This window comes from Saimiri boliviensis, chromosome 5 (genome assembly GCF_048565385.1).
Source record: "Saimiri boliviensis isolate mSaiBol1 chromosome 5, mSaiBol1.pri, whole genome shotgun sequence".
Lineage (NCBI taxonomy): Eukaryota > Metazoa > Chordata > Mammalia > Primates > Cebidae > Saimiri > Saimiri boliviensis.
In genome coordinates, this window is record NC_133453.1 from 138,349,815 (window position 1) to 138,375,561 (window position 25,747).

The 25,747-nt window shown below is 40.1% G+C and overlaps 1 protein-coding gene across 16 annotated transcripts in view; it reads left to right on the top strand.

Annotated features, from left to right (window-relative positions):
- The first annotated feature begins 1,850 nt into the window (after nt 1-1,850).
- MCTP2 (multiple C2 and transmembrane domain containing 2) overlaps nt 1,851-25,747 on the top strand; it is a 279,413-nt gene continuing 255,516 nt past the window's right edge. For 3 of the 16 annotated variants that reach the window (XM_010349398.3, XM_010349388.3, XM_074400069.1), the window contains exon 1: nt 12,127-12,232. The gene's annotated coding sequence lies outside the window, so the exon portion shown is untranslated. Of the gene's footprint in view, nt 1,876-12,116; nt 12,582-12,883; nt 13,590-25,747 lie in introns of those variants that run through there. The other 13 variants (XM_074400065.1, XM_074400067.1, XM_074400064.1 and 10 more) reach the window with 13 other exon arrangements.

The window sequence follows — 25,747 nt, forward strand, 5'->3', positions numbered from 1 at the left end:
TCATTCAATTATAAAGACACATCCACAAGTATATTTACTGCAGCACTATTTACAATAGCAAAGACTTGGAAACAACCCAAATGCCCATCACCGATAGACTGGATAAAGAAAATGTGGTACATATATACCATGGAATACTATGCAGCCATAAGAATGAGTTCATGTCCTTTGCAGGGACGTGGATGAAGCTGAAAGGCATAATTCTCAGCAAACTAACAGAAACAGAAAACCAAACACCATGTGTTCTCATTTATAAGTGAGAGTTTAACAGTTAGAATACATGGACATAGGGAACAGACCATCACACTCTAAGGCCTGCTGGGTGGTGGGAGGCAAGGGGAGGGTGAGCATTACGACAAATACCTTCTTTAAAAAAGAAAGGGGAGATAATCAACCCTTATGACCTCACATCTGTGGGGCTTAAAATCTAGATGACAGATTGATAGGTACAGCAAACCACCGTGGCACATGTATACCTATAAAAACAAACCTGCACTTTCTGCACTTGTATCCAAGAACTTAAAGTAAAATTTTTAAAAAGTGTACACAGCAATTTTATTTATAACATCCCCCAAATGGGCACAGCCAGGTGTTCATCAATCGAATAAACAAACTGTGATACAGTCATGCAATCAACTGTCACTTGCAAAAAGTGCAAACTACTGATACACACAGCAAAATGAGTGAATTTCAATAACATTAAATGATGTGAAAAAAAGAAAACCTTACACAAAAGAGTACATTTGTTTGAAATTCCAGAACAGGCAAAACTAACGTGTGATGAAATAGAAAGTCAGAAGTGAGGTAGATATGTGTCTTTGTGTGAATATGTGTGTGTGGAGCGGGTATTACCAGAGTAAGGGCTTTAAAGCAACTTTGGGGGGTGAAAATAATATCCTATATCTTTATCACATAAGTACCTTACTTCATCAAAACAGTGAATTTACACTTACGATTATGTGAATGTATGTAACATTTATATTGAAAGAAAAATACTGAACTGCAGTTAATTCTGTGCATGCAGAGCATGTAACAAGGTATGCTGTTTACTTTTAAATCTTTCAAAATTCATCAGATCAGCTGATAGAGGAATAGATGGTTGAACAACAAAATGGCATGCAACAAAATGTGTAGTAGAATCTAGGTGGTGGCTATACAGGTTTGCATAGTAAGTCTTCCAAGTCTGCTGTATGTTTCAGATTTCCTTCATAATAAAATGCCGTAAAAAAAACAATAAAGGAGATAAAGGTTACTTACAGGCATGAACTTTATCATCATCATCATCATCATCATCATCATCATCATCATCATTATCATCACTACTGCATCCACCAATTCAATTTTTTGAGAATCTGGCTTGGCTTAGATATATTCAAAATATGTATTATCCTCACACTAATCCTTTGATGTAGACACCATTTCCAAGTCACATTTAAGGCTCATGAAATTGCTTAAGGTCATCCTCAGTGAATAAGCACATACACTATACCAGGTAAGTTCTAGTAGTTTATTTACCTCTTATTGCTTAAGTTCTCATGCTTAAGACATGACCAGTCTATCTCCCCATTGTTGGTCAAAAAGCAAACAAAACCTAGTATAGGGTTCTAGACACTCAAATTTTTAACACTGTTATTCAGATGATAGAATACATTAGGTAAGTAGAAAAAGAAATGATTAGTGAAAGCTTGAGTAGTAATTCCATTAAAATATATAGACAAATTAGGAAAGAGAGCTAATTTGAAATGGAAATTTACATGGCTAATTTTGTTTATGCTGCAGGTGGTTCTAGAAGTGGTAAGGTCTTATCATATGATAGGAGACACTGAGCTGGATTTGGAATGAACGAGAACATGGTCCATCAAAGACAACTTGGAGGTAAGGAAGTTACTCATCTGAGCATATTAATAGAAAACCTGCCACTTTTAAGAAGTCTTTTGATGCTGGTCATTGCACCTTATTTTCACTTACAAATGAAAGATGCACAAGAGTGCTTGGGATCATAAGTTATGTCTTTAATTGTTTGCCAGTTGCCTTGAAAGATAAAGTTGCTTAGTGACTTTATGCTTGGTAGCCTAATTTCCAAATTACTTCAGGTTATATTAATCTAGAATGCAATGAGATCTTATCCAAGTGTCTTAAAGAAAAATCAGTACATCCTTGGCATATTTCAAAGAGAATGAGAAGCAGGGTCTTGACAGAGAAATTTTGATTGGTATCATAGAGACCTGGAACTCTGCCTGGTTGCTATTTAAAAAGATTGGTCAATATTGAGAGTGGTGATTCCTGTGTGAAGTGTTAATATTATTACTTTTGCAAAGATACTATTTAGTATTGAGGAAAAGATTTATAAAAGTTAGGTGCTAGACCTATAAAAGCTTACTCTTAATGGAAGTATGGAAGTAGACAATTTCCCATAGTAAGGACTGCACAGGCTTTCTAAGATGCTGCTGCTTTGCTTTTGGCTGGAATTAGATCAACTCAATGAATCAACACTGCTGTTATAGTCATCAGACCCCTGACTGAGTATTGGTGGCATTAAGAGAAATTTGGGGCTGGACCAACTTATCTGAGCTGCCAGTAAGATATTCAAGGTAACCAAATTAAAAATAATAATGGTAATACAGTAAATTCCTTGAATGAAAATTCTAAGAATCTTTGATCTGGTCTAATCTCTTCAGGAAATTGCTTGAAAAATACCACTATAATTTTCTGAAGCCAAGTTATGAACTCAGATATTCTGACTCCTGGTACATGTCTCTGTTAGCTTTAAAAAATTTAGTTGGCCAGGCTCTGTGGCTCACGCCTATAATCCCAGCACTTTGGGCGGCTGAAGTAGTCGGATCACAAGGCCAGGTGTTTGAGGCCAACCTGACCAACATGTGAAACCCAGTGTCTACTAAAAATACAAAAATTAGCTGGGCGTGATGGTGCATGCCTGTAATCTCAGCTACTCAGGAGGCTGAGGCAGGAGAATCTCTTAAACCTGGGAGGCGGAGGTTGCAATGAGCCAATTTCATGCCACTGCACTTCAGCCTGGGTGACAGAACAAGACTCTGTCGCAAAATACACACACACACACACACACACACACACACATATGTATATAGTCAAGTCTCTTCTCTCACAAAGAATAAATGCCATACAGGTCACAGAGAGGCTAAATGTTATTGAGCCAAATGCCTATAGGATTAGCCTTCAGCTACTGACCATGATGGACTAAAAGTGCTGGATTTATCTTCCTATATTTAAAAACAACAACAGCCAACCCAAATATATAAAACAATGGCATTTTCAGATATTAAACAATAGAAAATGCAGTCCTATGAACTTTAAGAATAGGAAAATACATGAAATAAGTCCTACAGCATTCTCAGCTTATTGACTATAGGGTTTCAGGAATAGGAACACCTAGAAAATCCTGGTGGCTTTTCTGACTTGAGGAGAGATTAGAAAGGCCAATGTGGCCATCATTTGTGGGAGAGAGTATAGAGAGAAAACATCTGCCCCCTCCCCAGAGCAAGAGAGAGAGAGAAAGAGAGAGAAAGAGAAAGAGAGAGAGAGAGAGAGAGAGAGAGAGAGAGAGAGAGAGAGAGATTGAGATTTATCAACAAAGAATTTATCTCAATGTTTAGCTTAATACCAATTAGTTGATGTATTTAAGGAAACCACCAGAAAGAGGCAGGTGGAACAATCCTTGAGGTTCATACAGGGTCAAGAATAGTTCAAGTTTCCATAAGGTAGTAAGGAAAGAGCTAACACATGCAATAGAATCCTTGAAAGTTATAACTTGGACTAAAGATTGTTCTGGATCCACCCAACCAACATTAAAGCCAGTCTCAATAAAATGAAATTTTTTCCAAGAAACGTATCTGCATTCAAGAAAAAGAAGCCCTCTAATATTTAAATAAATAATAATTCTAAAAAATGTTACATCTATTGAAATTCACATTGTATGACAATCAAAATTTACTAGGCATGCAGAGAAAAAATAAGACCCATAACAAGTAGAAAAAAAAAGTCAATCTAAAGAAACCCAGAAATAAATATAAAACTGATGATAGAATTAGTAGACAAAGAGGATAAAATAGTATTATTAATGTATTCTCTACTACAGCAAAGTAGAGGATAAGATAAACATAGGAAGGAGAAAAATAAAAGCTATATAAAAGATACAAGTCAAAAATCCTAAAAATAAAAGACAATTTCTGAGATGAAAAATACATTGTATTGAATTAGGAGAGAGAAGCTATTACGGAAAAAAAAAAAGTAATCCACTTGAACATGTAGAAACTATCCAAAAATGAAACACACAGAGAAAAGAAGCCTGAGGAAAAGGAAAACACGAACAAAGCATTAGTGAGCAGTAGGTTAGTGTCAAATGGCCTAACCATCTGTAACAGCACCCCCCAAAAAAAGGGGGGTGCGGTGGGGACATAAAAATTTTGAAATAATGGCTGAAACATTCTTCATCAAATTATGAAAACTATAAACTCATAGATTCAAGAAATTCAATAAACTCTAAACAGATTATTTTTTATCAGACATTTATTATATATCTGTTGTGCTAATTAGGTGTCATAGGCAGTTTCTAAATTGGTCCCCATTGATCCTATCCTCCTGATGTTCTGGCCCTTATGCTATTCCCTTTCTCTGCACTTTAGATGAACTTACTGATTTATGTCTAGTGAATGGCGGAAGTTACAGGGCATCATTTCAAGATTAGGCTATAAAATGATGGTACCTTTCATCTTGGTCTCTTTCTCTTGCAGTCTCTCTCTTTCTTTACTTGTTGCCATAACATGAGGACACATAACATTAGGCCACCTGTGTAGAGGTCCATGTTTCAAGGAACTGAATGAGTTCTACCAACAACCATGTGAGTGAGATTTGAAGCCGACACTCTGGATCTAGGTGGCCATTGAGATGATTGCAGCCCTGGTGAACAGCTTGACTGTGACCTCATGGGAGATCCTGAGTCAGAAGCACCCATTTAAGCCAGACCAGCATTCCTGTCCCACCAAAACTCAGATAATAAATGCTTGTTCCTTTAAACAGCTAAGTTTTGGGGTTGTTACACTAGATAACTGGTATGTTGATAAGTGTGTGAAATCAGAAAGCTTGCATTCTGCCAAGACTGTCTAGCATAGAGTATTTCAGAAATATTTCTGAAACAAATGTTTGAAAGATAAGAAAGGTATTCAAAATAAGTATTTTGTAATGACAGAAGCAGTTGTTCTTGATTGAAGCATTTTAAAACCGGTAGTATTGCTATGGGGATTCTTCTTCTTTTTTTTTTTAAATGGAGTCTTGTAGACCAGGCTGGAGTGCAGTGGTGTGATCTCAGCTCACTGCAACCTCTGCCTCCTGGGTTCAAGCAGTTCTCTGCCTCAGCATCCTGAGTAGCTGGGACTACAGGCACCCGCCACCATGCTTTGCTAATTTTGTGTTTTTAGTAGAAATGGCGTTTCACCATCTTGGCCAGGTTGGTCTTGAAACTCCTGACCTTGTGATCTACCAGCCTTGGCCTCTCAAAGTGCTGGGATTACAAGCATGAGCCACCACGCCCAGCCACCATGGGTATTCTTAAGAGAGAGCGAGAGATCTTTTCTGGTTGAGGAATGAGGGGATTCTTTGTGAAGGAGACAGTAATTTGTGTGGGCTTTGGGGGAGTTAGAATTTGGATACATGTTACTGACAATGAGTCTATCTAGATACTCAAAAATGAAAGAATAAGTGGGGTGGTAGGAAAGGTGGTAAGCCAAAGGCTGTGTATTGGAAGCCAACAGCAAAAGACAAGGTGAGAAAACAACGAAGACATTAATGGAATAAAAGATATATTTTCTACAGATATAATTGCAAATTTTATTTTGGAAGTTTATGTTAGGTAGATGCTACATATTAAAACAAGACATTAATTCTTACAAATAACTCTTTTTAACATTATATTCTTCTTAATAACCATAGGCTTATGCATTCACCTGAGTTGCCTTTATAGGAATGAACTAATGAGTTTTCATATTCTCAGAGAATAATATAGTCAGATAAGGTACATTGGTAGTTCATTAACCAGAGTATTGCTGTATTTCTAAAAACTGCAGTGACAGCCACACCTTGAGGAAAGTGTGATTCCAAAGAAAAAAAATCAATTTTCTTGTCTGACTTACATTACAGCTATATATAGTACAAACTTTGATTCTATTGGGCTCATTATCATCATTACTTATATAATCAGACCATTATTTTTTACTTGTCTACCTTATTTATCTTCACACTTTCTGGTCTTCTTGTCCTGATGGTCCATAGTAGTTTTGCCTGGCCAATTTAAGTTCCAGCTCACTTCCCCCACTGTTCATTGATCACTTGATTTTTCATTTTTAATTTCCACTCTTTTGACTTTCAGTCACACTCTTCTTGGTGCTGCTAATTCTACCTTTTATTCGCCTGCCAGGTTTCATCATTAAATGACCATGGAAGTTTCTATCTTGCAGGGGACACAAGCCTCCCTGAGCACACCTCACTAAAATGTCCACTTTAGAGCTACCCAGAACATGGGCAGCCAGCAAGATAATGTCTCCACATGCATTGTAAACGTGGGTTTCTGAGCCTATTCCTTGTCACTTTACTTATAGTTCTCAAAGAAATATTTCTTAATAAATTGTATTTCAAAGGCCAGGCGCAGTGGCTCACACCTGTAACCCCAGCATTTTGGGAGGCCGAGTTAGGCAGATCACAGGGTCAGGAGATCAAGACCATCCTGGCTAACAATGGTGAAATTCCATCTCTACTGACAATACAAAAAAATTAACTGGGCATGGTGGTGCACACCTGTAATCTTAGCGCCTCAGGAGGCTGAGGCAGGAGAATTACTTGAACCCTGGAAGTGGAGGTTTCATGAGCTGAAATTGCGTGAAACCGAGGCAGCACCCCACCCGGCCTTGGTTTGCCCTTCTTGGGCTTCAGCCACTGTCCAACTAGTCCCATTGAGATGAACCTGGTACCTCGGTTTACATGAGTAAACAGAATAGAGACACAGGAATGTGGCGTAAACAGATGTTTTAAGGTAGGAAAACCTTTTATCATCCCTGTCTCTTCCCTAATGTAATTGACTGGCTGCCTTCCACCTCTCCCAATAAAACGTTTCATCCTTCCAAAAGGTTTAAGACTACAATCTACAACTTTCCTTAATATTTCCCTAATACTTTGCCAGCTACCCTGAGTGAATCGCAACAATTTTGCATGAAGAATTGATTGTTATCTAAATATTCTTGTCCTGAAAATTCCTCTAGTTTCATCTCCCATTTAGGGAAATAAAGGTAGAAAAAAAAAAGATAAAAAATGTAATGTGCAATGTACAAATAAGCAGTTCTGAATACTTGCCAGAGGTGGTCCACTCTGTGCATTCTAGTGGCTCCATTAAAGAGGAAAACAAATTCAGCTGTGATATTTGCAGAGCCCACCGGATGCAAACAAACAATTTGCTGTGGAAAAGCCCAAGATTTTTGTATCTGAAATGAATGATAACTTCTTCCTTGGATCACCTTAAAACAGGCAGTGTAATTCTAAAAAACAATGACCCTGACCAACATTGCAAAAGCATGTTCAACAGCATATTTCCCAAGGTTGATTCTAAGATACCCCTCACTACTGCCAATGACAACACATTAGAGAACAGTTAAATAAAAGTGAATTAAGGCGAGAAATTCTGTACAGTATGAAACTCTCCCCTGGCCTAGGGGAAGGTTTAAGCAATTAACTAACTGAATGGAATTCAGATCATCAGGTAAAAATGTTGGTACCAAGGTAGTAATCTTGGGGCAAAGCTAACCTTCATCTGAAGAAATGAATTTGGTTCCATTTTACCCATCTGATGAATGGCAGACTAAGTCTTTTAAGAGTTAACTCCAAGCCTCTAATAATTTAACTTTTCAGAACCCATCACTACCAGAGGTTCATTTTGGCCATAAAAATTCTCACCCGGTAAAAGTATAACATCCATAAAAATCTATCTTTGAACAATTTACTGTGAACACTTCCAGCTAATCAGCTTGTGTTAAATACATGTCTAGGTATTTGAAATAACTTTATAAGTAGAATTGTCATTAAGACAATTCAATGTTGATGTTGGTTTCCAAAGAGATTTTATAACAATTATTTCTGAATAATTAGAGAATAAGACTCATTTTCTGTCAGGGCCATTCTTTTGTTCAAGAAAGTAAAGCCACAGGAAAAGCTTATAGCTAGTAAGTGGCAGAGCTAGGTCTGAAGTGAGTCACTAAATTTGGTCTCTCCACACCTGCCTATAAAAAGGGGATAAGATGACAATTATGCCAAAGGAAAAAAATCCTGAGTAAATATAATAATGAAGATTATTTGCACTAACAATAAAAGAAATGCAGTTTCTCAATGCCACATAACAGAGTATATATACTCTCTTAAAACACACCTAAAATAAACATTTGGACAATGGACTAAATTTTGCTTTAACCATTATATTTGTTTTAACCCCTGGTAGATCTAGATTTACACGTTCATGTGTCAGTTGTTTTTCTACTTCTGCTCTTATTGGCCCAGAAAAGATGAGAAGTACCAATGAAGGAAAATGTGAGGGAAGCTAGGTACCAAGCCCTTACATTGCTGCTAGCAGATCTCAGAAAGCTTTCTCTTTGACATCAAGGGACTTGTCCTAGCAGGATTAGCCTTGTGTCCTCCAATTGGAGCCAGATTGCTTTGATTGCATGGCCAACTCTGATAGTATGACCCAAAGAGGCTCCCTCTGAGCAGAGAAGGTATGGAACTCTGGTTCCTGTGTATTTACAGACAGGGTCTTGTCTTCTTTAGAGAAGACTGCTTTAACCCTCATTGTCAGAGATTCTGAGTAGCTACAGCAATTTCACTTGTTCTATTTGAAATACTCTGGCTCATTCAAATGGGCACAGGGATATTGCCAGATAAATGAACTAATTGTTTTCTAGCCTCTGTATGCACTTAACAGTGCTTCTGCACGTATGACAGGTAGTATAGCTGTGATAGCCAAGGGGTAAACTGGGCCTTCAGAAGACACATCTTCCATTTGCAATTTAAAAGAACAGGTGCTGATATTAGATTGTCCTGCAACCGAACATACATTGTTCAAGATGTAAAAGCAATCATATCTAAAAGTGGGAAATATCCATCTCAATTATCACATTGACAACAGGGGCATTTCTTCAGAGGCCAAATATCTGGTTGCTCACAAGAGAGAGAAAGCTGCCTGTGATATGTGCAGGAGATTTTATTTTATTAAGTATAATTATGATATCACTAACCATTGCCCATAATGTAAGACCTGGTTCAAAATCTGTTTAGAGAAATTCAATACAACAAAAGTGTGTTAAAATTTTATCAGCTACATGTAGGAGTCCAGTTGCCATTCTAAATGCTGAGGTGGTTATGTAGTAAAGTTTAATTGGTATAAGCAACAATGTTATTTCCTGGGCGGTACATATCCTGGGTGGAACATACAAGGAGACAAGTAATATGTTTGAATAATTAAAAACAAAAAACAGGCCGGGCGCGGTGGCTCATGCCCACAATCCCAGCACTTTGGGATCAAGAGGTCAAGAGATAAAGACTATCCTTACCAACATGGTGAACCGCGTCTCTATTAAAAATAGAAAAACTAGCCGGGGCATGGTGACACACACCTGTAATCCCAGCTACTCCGGAGGCTGAGGAGGGAGAATCGCTTGAACCCGGGAGACAGATGTTGCAGTAAGCCAAGATGGCTCCACCTCACTCCGGCCTGGGAGACAGAGCGAGACTCCGACTCAAAAACAAAAACAAAAAAACTAGGAAGCTGGACAGATGAGTGTATTGTGGTGGGAGGGGGAAGTTGTGACCTTAGATTTCTGTATCTTTAGTTGTTTCACTTTCTATACCATTTAATGATTGAAAACTGCGGTTGGACTGCCAGAACCACAGAACAGGAACTTCACTAGTGCAGGAATTAAAGGCAAAAAGCTTTTTGTGTGGGTTCACTTACTATTTTAATTCATTTGTATTCTTAGTCAGCTTTAAAGGTATGATTGCTTCTTCTACCTACTGCTCATTCTCTTCTTCCTTTTTTTTCTTTTTTTTTGAGACGGAGTTTCGCTCTTGTTACCCAGGCTGGAGTGCAATGGCGCGATCTCAGCTCACCGCAACCTCCTCCTCCTGGGTTCAGGCAATTCTCCTGCCTCAGCCTCCTGAGTAGCTGGGATTACAGGCACGTGCCACCATGCCCAGCTACTGTTTTGTATTTTTAGTAGAGACGGGGTTTCACCATGTTGACCAGGATGATCTGGATCTCTTGACCTCATGATCCACCCGCCTTGGCCTCCCAAAGTGCTGGGATTACAGGCGTGAGCCACCGCGCCCGGCCCTCTTCTTTTATACTGTTTTCCCCTAACCTCTGTTCTCTTGTAGGGGATGTAACTGTCAGCATATAGGCCTCAGCTTGCTCTGACTTGACTACTAGACTCAAAGCTTCAGGCAGGTTATTTCATGGTTCTGAGGCTTAGTTTCCCTATCTTAAATTAAATTCACAATTTTTTTTTTTTTTTTTTTTTTTTTTTTTTTTTTTTTTTAGAGACGGGATTTCACCTTGTTGGTTAGGGTGGTTTCAAATTCCTAACCTCAGGTGATCCACCCACCTCGGCCGCCCAAAGTGCTGGGATTAAAATTAACGACTTTATTAACTGTCCACCAGTGTGTGAAAATTCAGTATGACCGCGTTTTACATGACAATCGCAAACTGGTGTGAAGTTGTGTTCCTCAGTGGTAGCTATTGTTGTATTAGGAATTGTGTTTTTTATTATGTCCTCATGTTTTCTAAATTTTTATCCGCCTTTCCTTCATTTCCTACCTTAGTGTTGTTATTAGCTAACTTTTATTAAGTGGTTAACATGGCCCAGGACACTGTAATGAGGACTTTATGTAAATTACCTAATTATTTTCTCAGAAAGTATGCGCTAACTAATATTTTAAGCTATTTCATAGCTTAAATGACCAGTTTGTTGAAGTGGAAATTTAGAGAGGTCAAGTGAACTCGTTCAGTTACACAATCAGTTGCCCAGGTAGAATTTGATTTGAGCTCTTTCTGACGCCAAAACCGGAGCTCTTAATTACCAATGACACCAAGTAAACGCTTCATTTCTCAGCCCGCCTATTCCCAGAGGTCCCATTCCCATTTTAGGATTATTTTCTATAACTCTCTTGCATGTAATTTCAAAAATGCTATTTCCCAGGAGGTGAGTCCCTGATCTCCCTGAAGGCACGGATCATACTCTGCATTTCTCCTCCTAATCCACCCAAATTCCTGCGGCGCACAGACTCAGGCTCATTAACAGACCGGGAAAGAAACTGACCAGGCAGTGAAACAGCAAACGAAAGTGCAATAAGACAATTAGGGCAGGAAACAGGGGGAAGATAAAGGGAGAAAAACAAAGTAAGGGAAAGCGGGAAGAAATGGCAGTCACTGAGTGCCAACAATCGCGCGGGACGGTCATTAGGGGTCTCTGCTGAGTACTCGGACTCGGGACGGCCAGTTGAGCAGCACGCCGACCGTAGCTCATAGATGAGGCTCGGAGGCTCAGGAAACAGTTCTGTGGATCTGGCGGCCACGTTCCACCCACAGTCAGGCACACGTGGCACAGGTTTAACAGGCTGCCTAGCTCGAGTGCCTCTTCCCAGGATCAGGGAGTTACAAAGGGAGGCTGCAGTCTTCCCAGAAATCTATCAGGGACCCACAGGAACGAAGAGAACCCTTGTGATTATCCGTGAAGACGACTTATTATGATTTGACGAGTTTGCAAGCTCATCCTCGTCCTGTTTCCTCACTCTGGACTTTTTGGACACACCTTCCCCTTCCTGTGAGCCAACCCAGACGAATGAATTACAAGCCACCGCCTTCTATACGGCCAGCCAGTGCCCAGCGCCAAGCACCGCGCCTCCCTGCAACTCCAGGCGGCAGCGCGCGCGCTGGGGTGGGAGGCTGCTCAAAGGTGACGCGCGGCCGCCTCCTCCCCTTGAAGGCGGGGCTCGCCAGGGCGTGGAGGGAGGTGGGGCCGAGGAAGTCCGGGGGCCTTCGGTGATGCCTCCGCCCCCGCCGCGTCAGGGTTGCTCCCTGCGCTCCCGAGCGGCGACTGCGGGTCCCTTGCAGGTGAGGAGCGCGCGCCAGCCCGGCTCTGCAGCCCCCGAACGCGGCCTCGCACAGGTGAGGGCGGCGCCGGGTTCACCTGGCAGCGCGCGTGGGCCGGGCAGCAGAGTCGCCGCCTGCTCTTTCCTGGGGGTGGGCGTCTTCTCGCAACCAAAGCTAGGAGTTGGGGACCTGCAGGGTCCAGCATGGGAATTCAGTGGAGCCACTACCCCGGAGCTGCTTGCTGGTTCAGAGATCAGAAACGTGTCCTGAGGACTGGAGGCAGAAATCCAGGCGTGGCGCACGGGAAGGCGCACTAGGGGAGGGCATCCTGCCCCCGGATTTCTGATTTTAAAGGCCACACATTGGGTCTCCCCGGGGCGCTCCGGAGTTAGTCACCGCCACAACCCGGACTCCTCCTGCAGAGGTCAGTTCTTCAGCTGGGTGGGCTTTGACACGCTCTTTTTGTACAGACCCGGAGGTTCAACTTTCATTCTTTGCGCTGACATTTGCTCAGCGACCCAAGAGCAGAAATCCTTGGGATAATTGCGTAGGTAACAGTGTCTCAATCCCACTAAGAATAAGTAAGTTAAAAATAAAGACGGTGATGGTGGTGGTGAACTTGAGAGGCGATTAGTTTCCGCAATTAGTTCCTTAGTGCACTGTACATTTCTTAAGCAAATGGTGAGCTGACGGCTTTTTTTTTTTTTTTTTTTTTTTTTTTTTAAGTGTTTGGGTTGCCAACAAAGAGGTTTTCTCGGGCCTGAATCAACTTCTGGGCGACGCAGAGGGTTTCAGCCTCCTCTAGATGCTTACAGGAGCCTGGTCTGGAAGGTACAAGAGTGTAAACACTTAAGGTACCAAGCAGCTTCTCAGTGAACCGTGAGACGTTAGAACACCTGCTTCAGAACGCACAGAATTCAGACACTACTTATTGAGGGATTTCTATGGATTATGATTCCCATTAGCATTCATTTTTTGTTTGAGTCAGCAAAGTTTCAATTCGACAGATATTTGTTGTATATCTGTTAAAGGACAAACCTCTGAGAGCCGGGGTGGTGCCCCGTTGGGTAGCACAGGTGTTGATAATACAAAGGGGAATTTTAGAGCACTTACTCCTCACAGGTGGGTGTTTAGAAAGAGACCAAGGGCGCTGCGCTTTGCCTCAGCAGCACCTGTTTAATCGCTGGTTACAAGTATTTAAATGCAGGAAGGATGTAAATCGTTGAAGAGTATCTGTCATTAGCCTGATCAATCATTCCAAAGCAGTAAGAATGATGAAAACCATGCCTAAAATAAGATGATTAAGAGTTAACTTTGTATCAGGCACCATGTTAGGCACTTTATCTTGTCTATGAAATATACAAAGTAGATTCTCTTCCCCTGTACAGATGAGGAACACTGAGGCAGAGAGGAGTCCAGTCATTTGCACAAGGTTAGTGATGAATTTGGAAATGCATGTGGCTGTTTCTGTGTACAGAACTCATACTGTTTCACTATTTCATGCTGTCTCTAAGATGGAGAGTGTAAATCTGGCAGATTTAATGGACATTAGAATTCAAATTTATGTTCATAGACCCTATCTCCTGGGGATTAATCGAGTTAAAGTAGTCCTCAGGAATAAAGTGAGGACTGTTTTCATTGCACTTGGGTGGTTAAACTATGACCTACCTGTGACAAGTAGATGAACAGCTACTTTTACAAGATAAAATTTATTATGTGTCTCACCTAACATATTTTGAAAGGCCTGATATAGCCTAACAGGACCGATTAATAAAACTGCATATGTATTCTCTCTGTGTTACACATGGAAGGAACAGCTAATTTTTATATTATTCATATGCTTTAATACAGACTCCTGCAGAGATGAGTTTCTCAGCTGGACAGGCTTTGAAATCAATTTCAGCTTGATTTCTCCTTATAACTACAAGATGATTAGAGGTCTCTGTTGTCACCTGGAAAGAACTTTGTTCAAATCTATGGTCACACACAAATATATTTTTAAAGAACTATATATATTTTTCCTTAAACCTTTTTTCCAGAAGTGTAGAGTACTACAATGTGGTGATCTGGTGAAGAATCACGTTCCTTATATGACTTTTGAGTAAAGGATTTATAACAACTCAACTGTCAATTTAAGTGCATGTAAACTAGAAAAGTAATTTTTAAATTACAGTTATACTGTGGACAATGGAAGGTGAGTGAAAATAGTTCTCTGAATTCAAATAATATATCTTGTCATGGAGAACACTTGCTTTGTTAAGACTTTTTTTGTAATTGTTGATAATTACACACAAATGGAAGGGGTTTTATATTTAAATTACCTTGAAATGTTGCCAGTTAACTGTTCAGAAAAGGCTTTGCTTGTGATGGCAGGATCAGGTATAATGTTTTGCCTCTATCAATCTCTGCACAGATTTTTTTTTCTGTATCTTCACCTGATGGTGAAACTAATGAGACACCTTAAACTTCTCTTTAGGAGAAGAGGCGTTAAATCCTTCCTGGGAGGTATTTTAAAAGTGGGCCTGACTTGGTTAGGTGTTCTCATGGGGAGCCAGGGCCAGTGATGAAGGAGCAGAGTATATAGGGATTGTGAAGCAGGGGCAGATCCAAGTTTTGGGAGGCCTGAAAGGTAAACAATTTGGAGACGCTCTTTAAGAAAATTAATACAAAATTAGGTGTGAAAGTGAATATGTGTTTAAAATGAGAAAAAGAGATGATGACAATTGGCTGGAGATTTCTGCCTGTTTCTGTGGAGATTTTGAGCAGTTTACCAGAAATGCTTACAAAGACAGGCATGCTGATTGCAGCCTGGCTTCCCCTCTCTCTGAGAACACTCAGCATCTCCCAGCAGCTTGTCATACCCATGGGGGCCCCTGCTAGTGAGAAGCCCAAAAATGAAGCTCTGCTACCTTCAAAGAGTGAGAGGGAAAGTTGTGGTAAAAGGCAAAGGACTCATGCTCCCTTGAGCAGAGCAGAGACAGCTGGATGGGATGGCAGAGACACTCTGGCACTCTGGATGGGATGGCAGGGACACTCGGGACACTCATGTCCAATAAACAATTCTGAGAGCTGGTCTTCAAGGCATTCCAGGTTGGTTGGTTTCACAGGGATGCCTTTGGCCGTTGACTTTTCTATCTATCAGTCACCATTTATTGTGAGTTTTCTGATGTCCCAAGTCCTGAGCCAGGTCAGGTCCTGATTGTTGGGAACTCCCAGTCTCATGGAGCTGATTTCATTGATCATAGCACATCGTTATAGGCTTGCATAGAGATGCCATGGGAGCCCTGGAGGGCTTCTGATGCTTGAGTTGAGTTGGGAGTTACTGAGATGGAGTCCAGGAAGACCATTCTAAGTGAGCAGAGAGCCATTAAAAGCCCTGGTGGTAGCTGGGCAAGGTGGCTCATGCCTGTATCCCAGCACTTTGTGAGGCTTAGTGGGGTGGATCACCCGAAGTCAGGAATTTCAGACCAGCCTGGCCAACATGACTAAACCCCGTCTCTACTAAAAATAAAAAAAATTAGCTGGACGTGGTGGCAGCACCTGTAATCCCAGCTACTTGGGAGGCTGAGGCAGGAGAATTGCTAGCACCTGGGAAGCGGGGGTTGCAGTGAGCCGAGATCACACCATTGCATTTCAGCCTGGGCGACAAAGCAAAACTCCATCTCAGGAAAAAAAAAAAAAAAAAAAAAAAAGCCCTGGTGGTTTGGACCCATGCATTCTCCTCCACTGATGCCGTGATGTCCTTTAGTCAGTGTTTCTTAACATATCCTTCCAGTCCAGCAGCTCCTGCACACCTGAGATTAACTTGTTAGAAATGCGTGTTCTCAGGCACCCCACATTAGGAGCTCTGCCTCTAGAGCACAGTAATCTGTGTTTTAAGCCCTCCAGATGATTCTGGTGTATGCTAAAATCTGAGAACCACTAGTCTTAATATTTAAAAGAACAGATAGGGCATGGAATCCCTTACTGAGCTCACCAGGAGGGGATTGAAATTAATACTAATATATTAGTGTTGTAATATAATAATTTGTATTACTATCACTAACATTTTTTGAGCACTCAGGTTGTGCCAGGCATTTTGCTAAGAAATACGAACTCTAAATTTTCATCACAAACCCTGGATAAGGCAGGGCTACAATCACCTGGACTTAACTGTGAGAAAACTGAAAGAGAGAGATAGGAAATTATCCATAGTCACACAAATGGAAAGTGGTTCAGCCAGGGTTCAAGCACAGGCTGTCTGGTGTTAGAACCTTCCTTGTCTTTTGTCTTGCCTGGAAGAGTTCTCACTGATGCCACTGTTGTGTGTTGGCATTGGGCGAGAAGTCTGGAAGGCAGGCTTGGGATTGCTTGGGATGCATGTATTGAATAATCCTAGTCATTTGCTGGCTGCTGTGGTTAAGAAGTTTTTTATTAGAGATAAATTCCCAAACTAGGAAGGAGGAACGTTACTGTCATTCATTCCTAGTGCAAACTTTTAAAACTTTATGAGTGAATGGACATGATTCCATATGAATAATTACATCACATGGAAATACCATTAAGGGCCCATATGGATTATTCAGCGGAGAGTGATGCTGATGATTATGGAAGGTGGCCTTGCTTAGGAATGCTGAGATTTAATCTGATTTAGACAGAGGCCTGTCTTCTAGAGGCCAAACCCCTCCCCAGGCCACAGAGGACTTGACGGTGATGTTACGTTTGTTCATTACGTCTTGGAAGGTATTCAGAAGAGCTGTGCCTTATTCTGTTGCGGTTTTTTTTCCAGTTAAAAAAAAAAAAAGTTGCCCATGATTTTTTTTCTCTGTGTGTGTGTGTTTTCTTTTTTTACAAAATAACCCCATGGTGTCAGGCAGTATGAGTAAGAACATATTGACATGGATGTGTGTGTGAGTACATAGATTGATGGTTTGCTCTTGGTTGTAAATCTAAGGTTACTGTGCATTTACTTCCCCTCTGGAAAAAAATGTTTAGGCAAACATTAATTTGAGTTTATGGTAGGCGGCAAAATCTAATTCTGAGAATGCCAGCTGTCTTATCTATGCATTCATTCATTCATTCATTCAGGTGGTCACTGATTGCCTGTCTACGTTGTGCTAAATATTATGTTAGGCCCCAGAAGAGATACGATGTGACCAAAACAGACATGATCCCCATGGACTGGAATAGAAGTCTTTGTAGTGCAGTGTTATGGGAGAACAGCATGGATGCACTCCCTCTGGCAGTGAGTCAGCAGGAAAGAAGCTAAGAAGTTATTGTAGGTCAGGAGGGAGGTTATTGGGCTTGATTAAGACCTTAAGGAAGTGGAGGTGTGGTGGGATTTGAGCGGTAATTAGGAAGATTACACAGGTGACCAGGTGGAGATGGGTGATGAGAAAGAGGGAGGTGCTGGGCCTGAGGATCAGGTTTGAGCCTTGGACTGCTGGCTTGGTGCCAATAATATCAATGAGTATTGGAGGAGGAGAAGCCTCTGTTCGGAGAATGATGACCTTTATGGACACTGAGTCTTAAATGTCTGGATGACCCCAAGGTAGAGATTTTAGGTGGATACTTAGATAGGATAAAGGTCTGCACTCCAGGAAAGAGGTTGTCAGTATAGAGATTGGAAAGAACTAGTCTTTGGATGTTAATTGAATAATTGACTAATTATCAACTGATTGAATAATGCAGTTGCTATAACAACTGAATAATTCAATAGACTGGACTCATTCTTTAGAGGTAGAGGTGAATTCCCCGCTCCCTAGGCCTTTGATATATTTGAGCCTGGAATCTGGTTGGTGGGAGAAAAAGCAAACAGCAGCCTTTGAAAGCAGTTGAGGATAGGACTAAACTCTGATTTTATCTTGCCCAATTTCCTATTTAAAGGGTCTAAGGGGTCATGCCCTATAAACTATAAATTCTTATCAGATGAGTTTTATTTAACCATGTATATTATGGCTTACCTTCCAACCTGAGTCTGGTATGACATTACATGACAAAGAAGTAGAAATATTTTACCCCCAAAACATGTTTCTTTGCCATATTTATAACTGGTCCTACGAAGCTGTCCTTTGTGGGGAGACAAGGGCATCTGTAAAAATTCTCTATGAACATAGCTAGATCTTTTTCTTCCATGCCCTCCCTATCCTGAAGAGATTAAGTAAGAGTCTAGCACCTTTTAAGGCCTGAATAGGAAATATTGGTCATCTATTATCTCTAAGGGCAGCCACTATAAGACTTCACACTTTTTTATCTTAGTCTGAACATTTCCTTTCTATTGATCCCAGGTCTTTAGACAAACTCAACCAATTGTCAATTAGAAAATGTTTACATTGATCTATAGCCTGGAAACCTCCCTGCCTGCTTTGAGTTTTCCTGCATTTCTGAACCAAACCAGTGTATTGCTTAACTGTATTTGATTGGTGTCTTATGCCTTCCTAAAATACATAAAACCGGGATATACCTCAATCTCCTTGGGTATATGTTCTCAGGACCTCCTGAGAGCTATGTCACGGACCATGGTCACTCACATTTGGCTCAGAATAAATCTCTTAAAATATCTTAGAGTTTGACTCTTTCCTTTGACACAGTGGAGTGAGGAGTGAACAAGGAGGTTGTTGAAAGCTAGTGTTCAGAATTTGAGCCCATATAATTTTTATGAGGTAAAACCTTTATCATATATCCTTTTAACTTGTTATTTTCTGTTATAAAAACACATAGTTTTAATTTATGTATATCATATATCACAAATAAATCATATCATTTTGTATATTGTATAGATTGGCCAGTGCTGGTTTGGAGCAGATGTTAGAATATTAATTTTTATATAGAATAGATAGGTTTTCTTAGGTGGTCCAAGTAGAAGGCTTTTTAAAAATACGTGCTCAAAAGTAGCTAGAAGGGAAAAATAATACACTTTTATCCACAAACTATTCACTAATATGTGCTATACATGTCATGTGCTGAAATTTTAGTTGTGAATAAAACAAATAGATCCCCATTTCCTCAGAGCTTGCAGTTTAGAGGGGAGGCCAGACAATTTCAGAAGTGATTACGAAGAAGTGTGCTGTTTGTTAAGGGTGAGGGACAGGGTGCTATGAGAACAGGTGGTAAAGGCCACTTCCAGAGGCAGCACCACCTAGGCCTGGCAGGAAGGAGTTGGAGAAGCACAAAGGGAGTGTTTTTAGAAATCAGTGGATGGATGCCTTTGAGGAACTGAAAATAAGCTTTGTTAATGAAAAGTTGTTAGTAAGTGGGAATAATCATGACAGATCTGCAAACTGATGGGGAAAAACTAAAAAGGAAGTATTAAACCTCTCTGCATAACCATGCCTATGTTCTGTGAAGTGTTTTGAAGAATCCCAGATACAGTGGAGCTGACAGTGCAAAAAAACAAAAACACAAGAAAACCTAAAAACAAAAACACCAAAATTATAAACAGAAACCCCAAAATCAAAAACAAAAATAATGATTGTATAATGCTTACTTTTTTTAAGGTGATGGTTAGGGAACTACTTTTAGCATTAGGAAATGTGTTTGGATTTAGTCTGAGAACTTGGATAATATTACCATCATATGGTAACTTACACCATTCATATTGAAACTTATAACTTTATAACTTGAACGAAGTAACCCAACTGGTTCGAAATCAAGCCTGTGTCTTTTTTTTTTTTTTTTTTAACTTTCTGTCAAAAAAGAACATTCTATTTCTTGGACCACAATAACCATTATTGCTATAATAATCTGGCTTAATGTAAAGGATCTGTCTGTCTCTCTGTGCTTAGCTTCCTCAGTTTACAGTCTGGAAATGACCTTTGGGTTCAGCTGTTCCATCTCCACTTGCCCCTCCATGAATAATCGGAGGCCCAGGAGTGCTGCAGGCTTGATTATTGTTTTCACTGGGTGAATGAGTGAAACATCTGTCGGGTAGAATTTGTCCTGAGTTCCTTGTCCTACAGCAACAATGCTTCCCTTGAAGCCTTCTTGTTTGTTGTTGAAATAGACCCAGCAATTAATGTTCTCCAGCTCCTTTCAGTCTTTACTTACCTAAGTTCCCTCCCCTGTCTTCTTTATCTCCTCTTTGGTATGTTTTTCATCTACTTTTTCTGACATTGTGCTGTTTTGAATTCTGTAAAAGTCCTTGGCAAAAATTGCCTTCAGCATTTTAGGCCTGTCTAAACAGGTAGAATTTATCTGACATTTCTTTCACTCCCTTAAGGCTCATGTGAGCTGGCACAGACATGCAGGTTTGGCAAAGAATGAGAAAGAAGGTTCTTCGGAAGTTTTCTCTGTTAACATTTGAACCAAAAGACATGGTGGGGCTTGGAAAATATCTGGTGAATTGTCTTTAAATGTCATGAACTATTTGTGTGCCCTCAAATAATGTTTGATCAGATAGGTGTGGCCCTATTCAGTAGCAACAGATTGGCATTTGGTCCTTGTATTAACTACTTCCTCCAACTTCCTTTCCAAAGCCATGTGTCAATTTCTAGTATTCTCACTATGAGCCCAAGATCAGCAGTTATTACTCTATTGTTTAGTTTTTGTGTTCAGTTGTCAGGCTGTGTCATTTCATTGGTAGTTTTTTTCTTCTTTTCTTTTAGTAGAAGTTTTTGCTTTTCCTAGTTTACAAGACCCACAGATTTAGCTGCTGTATATTTTATTTTGTGTGCCAGTTACCTGTTATTTCTGAGCCTCTACGCAGTGGTAGCATTACCTTAGTCATGCTAATCCTCTTAGGAAGCCTACTAGTTACGAATCATATCCATTTTACCACAGGGAACACTGAGGCTCAGAAACCTCTAACTTGTATAAGGTCACCCAACTGGTTGGAAATCAGGCCTATGTATTTCTTTTTACTTTCCACCCCTGTTATTTGATCTAGTGCTGTTTCAACCATTTCAACCATTGCATTCTGTTTTGCATCCCAGGGAAATTATTTCACCACAAAACTTGAGAGGTTCCAAGACCTATTTCAAAGAAGATTTCAGAAATTCCTCTACCTCCTGAGTTTGACCTGTTCTTTGCATTCCCAGGTTCAATACAAAGGTGAAATCCTTCATGACAGGCGAGGCTTTAAATCCACATCCTTGTAGCCCTGGAATCCTGCTAAACCCTCTTGAGGAGATAAACGCAGCATGGTCTTGATAAATGTCATTTTAGAGCAATTTCCTGCCAGATGACTGTGTATATATGAAGCTGGGTAATCTGGAAATGTCTTTATCTGATCCAAGTGATGCTGTAAACATGATTGTTAGATTTATGTAACAAAGCTAGCAGTCACGTCTAAATATTACTACACTTAATTCCTATGTCTTCATGTGAGAACAACTTCATTGCATTTTTTTTTTCTTTTTTCTTTTTTTTTTTTTTTTTTGAGACAGAGTTTCACTCTTGTTACCCAGGCTGGAGTGCAATGGCGCAGTCTCGGCTCACCGCAACCTCCGCCTCCTGAGTTCAGGTGATTCTCCTGCCTCAGCCTTCTGAGTAGCTGGGATTACAGGAACGCGCCACCATGCCCAGCTAACTTTTTGTATTTTTAGTAGAGACGGGGTTTCACCATGTTGACCAGGATGGTCTTGATCTCTTGACCTCGTGATCTACCCGCCTCGGTCTCCCAAAGTGCTGGGATTACAGGCTTGAGCCACTGCGCCTGGCTTCATTGCGTTTTTATGTTTTTAAATGATGTCAGCTTTTAAATATATTCAGATGTTGTTATTTCAAAACCCAGGAAAAATCCTTGTGGTGCTATTGATTAGATCAAGGTACTTTTTTTGTGTGTATTTATTATTAGCACGAGGACACACTTATCACATAAGATGTTTTCAGGATCCAGAGTATACAAACGTGGTAGATGTTTTGGTTATCGTGGTCTTGGAGAAGCTGGGGTTACTTCTCTGAATACTCCACTTAACCCCAGCAGAGCTTCTGAGATCTCTCCTGGGGACTCTCCTTTAGTTTTGCGTAGAGTCTGTGGCCTTTCTACGATGTGACAGCAGATGCCGAAGCTGGTGTGAGTGGTAGTGGAAAGTGGTGGGAGAATGTAACTAATACCCCCTGGCACCCTATGATCTGATGTCACAGGCCCAGCCTCATGTGCTTTTGAGAACTCTCATCAGTGTTGTTTATATTCATTCCAATGAGATGCCAGTCCTCGTATAATACGTTAGGAATGGTCATTTTATATTTTTAGTTCACCTATTTTCTAGTGTAAATTTTGCCGACCAATCTGGACGTCTTGTTTGTGCGATTTTGGTTGTTTCCATGGTTTGTGGTAACATTCTAAATCTTTCCAGTCAGAAAACCAGCTATTGCCTGTCTATTTTTTTTTTTTTTTTTTTTTTTTTTCTGAAACGGATTGTTGCTCTGTCACCAGGCTAGAGTACAGTGGTGCGATCTTGGGTCACTGCAACCTCTGCCACCCAGGTTCAAGTGATTTTCCTGCCTCAGTCTCCCGAGTAGCTGGGACTACAGGTGCACTGTACCACACTCAGCTAATTTTCTTGTATTTTTAGTAGAGACGGGGTTTCAGTGTGTTGGCCAGGATGATCTGGATCTCTTGACCTCGTGAACTGCCTACGTCAGCCTCCCAAAGTGTTGGTATTACAGGCGTGAGCCACCATACCTGGCCCACCTGTCAATATTTTTTTACTGGTGGCTGTGGGTCAAAGCTGACTGACTCAGTACTTACAAAGCATTTGTATTATTGCTGCTTTTTAAATTATGTGATTAAGCAGAGGATAAAAATAGTATAGAACAATCTTTTTTACATACACATATAATTTATACTAGGTGCTGATGTATGAAAAAAATATATATATACATATATATGTATATATATATGTATATATATGTATATATATGTATATATATGTATATATATATGTATATATATGTATATATATATGTATATATATATTTTTTTTTTCTGGAAATGAGTGCTAGAAACTTATTAGCGGTTCGTTTGTGGAGACAGCCTAGTTTGAGCTAAGTCACTTTTCATCCTGTGCCCCTAGGTACAGTTACAGTTTCCTAAGGCATACCCACCTTAAAAAAATGTTACCAGCTTTAATTCAGTGGTGAGATAATAAGGCTTTTTATTTTTGTCTTTAAAATGTCATTTAAAAAATTATCCTTGGACCTGAGAATATTAAACAGACTTTGAATTTGTTTAACATTTTATGGTTTTTTAAAAGTCTGGCATTTATCATCAGATTTTATTAGGCAGTTTCTTTATTTGAGATCAGGAGAATTAGAACTACAACATATGGTTGTTGAAATGATTAAGGAGAGAAGAGGTTCCAAGTTATTCTCTCCATTCAACAAGCTTTCCTGGAGGCCACTTCTGATGAGGTAGGCGCAGAGTGGGACCACTTAAAAAACTTCTACCCCAGTCATCTGAGGTCAGGAGTTCAAGACCAACCTGGCCCACATGGTAACCCCATCTCTACTAAAAATATAGAAATTAGCTGGGCATAGTGGTGTGTGCCTGTAATCCTAGCTACTCAGGAGGCTAAGGCACGAGAATTGCTTGAATCCGGAAGGTGGATGTTGCAGTGAGCCGTTGCACTCCACTTGGGCAATAGAGTGTGACTCAGTCTGAAACAAACACACAAACTTGTACCTCAGTGAGCAAGTTATGAAGGCCTACACTATGGCTCCCTCAAACCACCTTGTTACTGGGGAAAGTCTAGGTTTTGAATTCAGACAAACCCCGGTTTAAATATTAGTTCTGCCATGTATTAGCTGTAGGACTTTGACATCTCTGGAACTCGGGTTTCTCATTTGTAAGATGGAGATGAAAATACTTTGGGATGCCTGTGGATGTTAGTAAAAATACATGTAGACTGCCTTGCACATATAGATACTTCATAAATTTCTATTACTAAGGAAAAGAGGGAGTCTGGATTCTTCATAATAAGCAGATCTACAGAGGTTTGGATAAATGTGTGCCTGCGATGTTATGGCAGCTTTCCCAATGATCAGACGTCTGTGCACTGCTGAGGTTTTGTTCTACATTACCTTCTAACCAGGATAAGGCTGAGAAAGCATGGCAGGACCTGATTCTAAATTACAGTATTAAAAGAAAAAAAACAAGAGGCACATTTTTATGCCCGTAACAACTTTAAAAAATCCGGTCTGTTTACCTAATTTGAGGCTATTATTTTTAGAGATGAGATACTAGATATTGAAAGGTTTTTTTCAGTTTAGATTTTTATTTTCATTTTTAAGATTGTTTCTTTTGCATTTTTAACTAAGTTTTGAGGTCAGAAAGTGAGTGTTGGACATGCACATATCACATGGGCAGTGCTGGGTTTAGAGGTTTCTTGGTAATGACAGTATAATTTGATGAAAGTCTGGCCACTTCTGGGGTTAACTGACAGTGTTTCTCATATATATATACACAAATATATACACATATATATACACACACATATATATACACACATATATATACACGTATATATATACACATATGTATACACACATATATGTGTATATGTATATACACACATGTGTATATGTATATATATATACACATTGTGTGTGTGTATGTATATATGTATACATGTATATAGTCAAGAGGACCTTTGAAAGCTTTGGAAAGTGAAATGTAATCAGTGGCATAATTGGAGCACATACCTCCATTTCTGATTGCTCCCCTCGCCACCCAGCCAAAAATATTGATTAGCTGTGGTTTCACATTTAAATGGGGCAATAGAGCACAAGGAAATGATTCCTAGTTTCAAAAACTTGTCTTCTTGGAGTGTCAAGCTTCATCTTCATGAAAAGAGTATTAGCGGTAACCTCTTGGGAGCGGAGAGAATTTTAAAGGCAGACGTGGTCTGTGTAGGCTGAGAGTGGGGAGGGGAAATGTGACTTGAGTCTGGAAAAACGGGAGGGACTGGCTATCAAAGGCTTGGTGAGCTTGAGAGGGAGAGGTCATCACTGTTATCTCTGTTCTTCTCACATTGTGTAGCCTCTTGGAACTTTGCTGTACGACCCTTTGCAATGCTCTATGTATTTGGAATGGACACAGAAACAGTCACCCACAGGAAATGAGGTGTCAGAGACGGAAGGGCAGGTGGCTTCAAGGTCAAGCATGTGGAGCTGGGCTGATGGGCCTGAATCTTAGCTCTACTGTGTAGTAACTGTGTGTCATTGGGAAAGTTACTTAAGCTTTCTGTGCCTCGGTTTATTCATCAGTGAAATGAGGCTTCTGATAGTACCCGTCCTGTAATCCTTATAAGTGCTTAGTAGCTGATGCCCAAGACATCGTAGGCTCCTTTTAAGGAGTAGCTGCAGTGGCTGATGCTCTTGTTGTTTGGTAATATTGATGGTGGAGAGACTCATTTAACTTTAATATCCTATAATGTGTCATGTTTACCTTCCTTAATAGAACCCAATAATTGTTTCATATTTAAAAACTCCTTTGCAGCATTTTGTCTCAGTGGGAAGATAGGTTGGGATTTTTTAATCATTTTAAGCTTTTGTTCTAGCTGAAGCTCTGAAATGGGTTGCAAAATCCACAGACTGGAAAATGATAGAAACTAGGGAAAGTTCATTTGGGAATTATCAATTTAAGCTGTTACATGATAATGTCCACTTCAT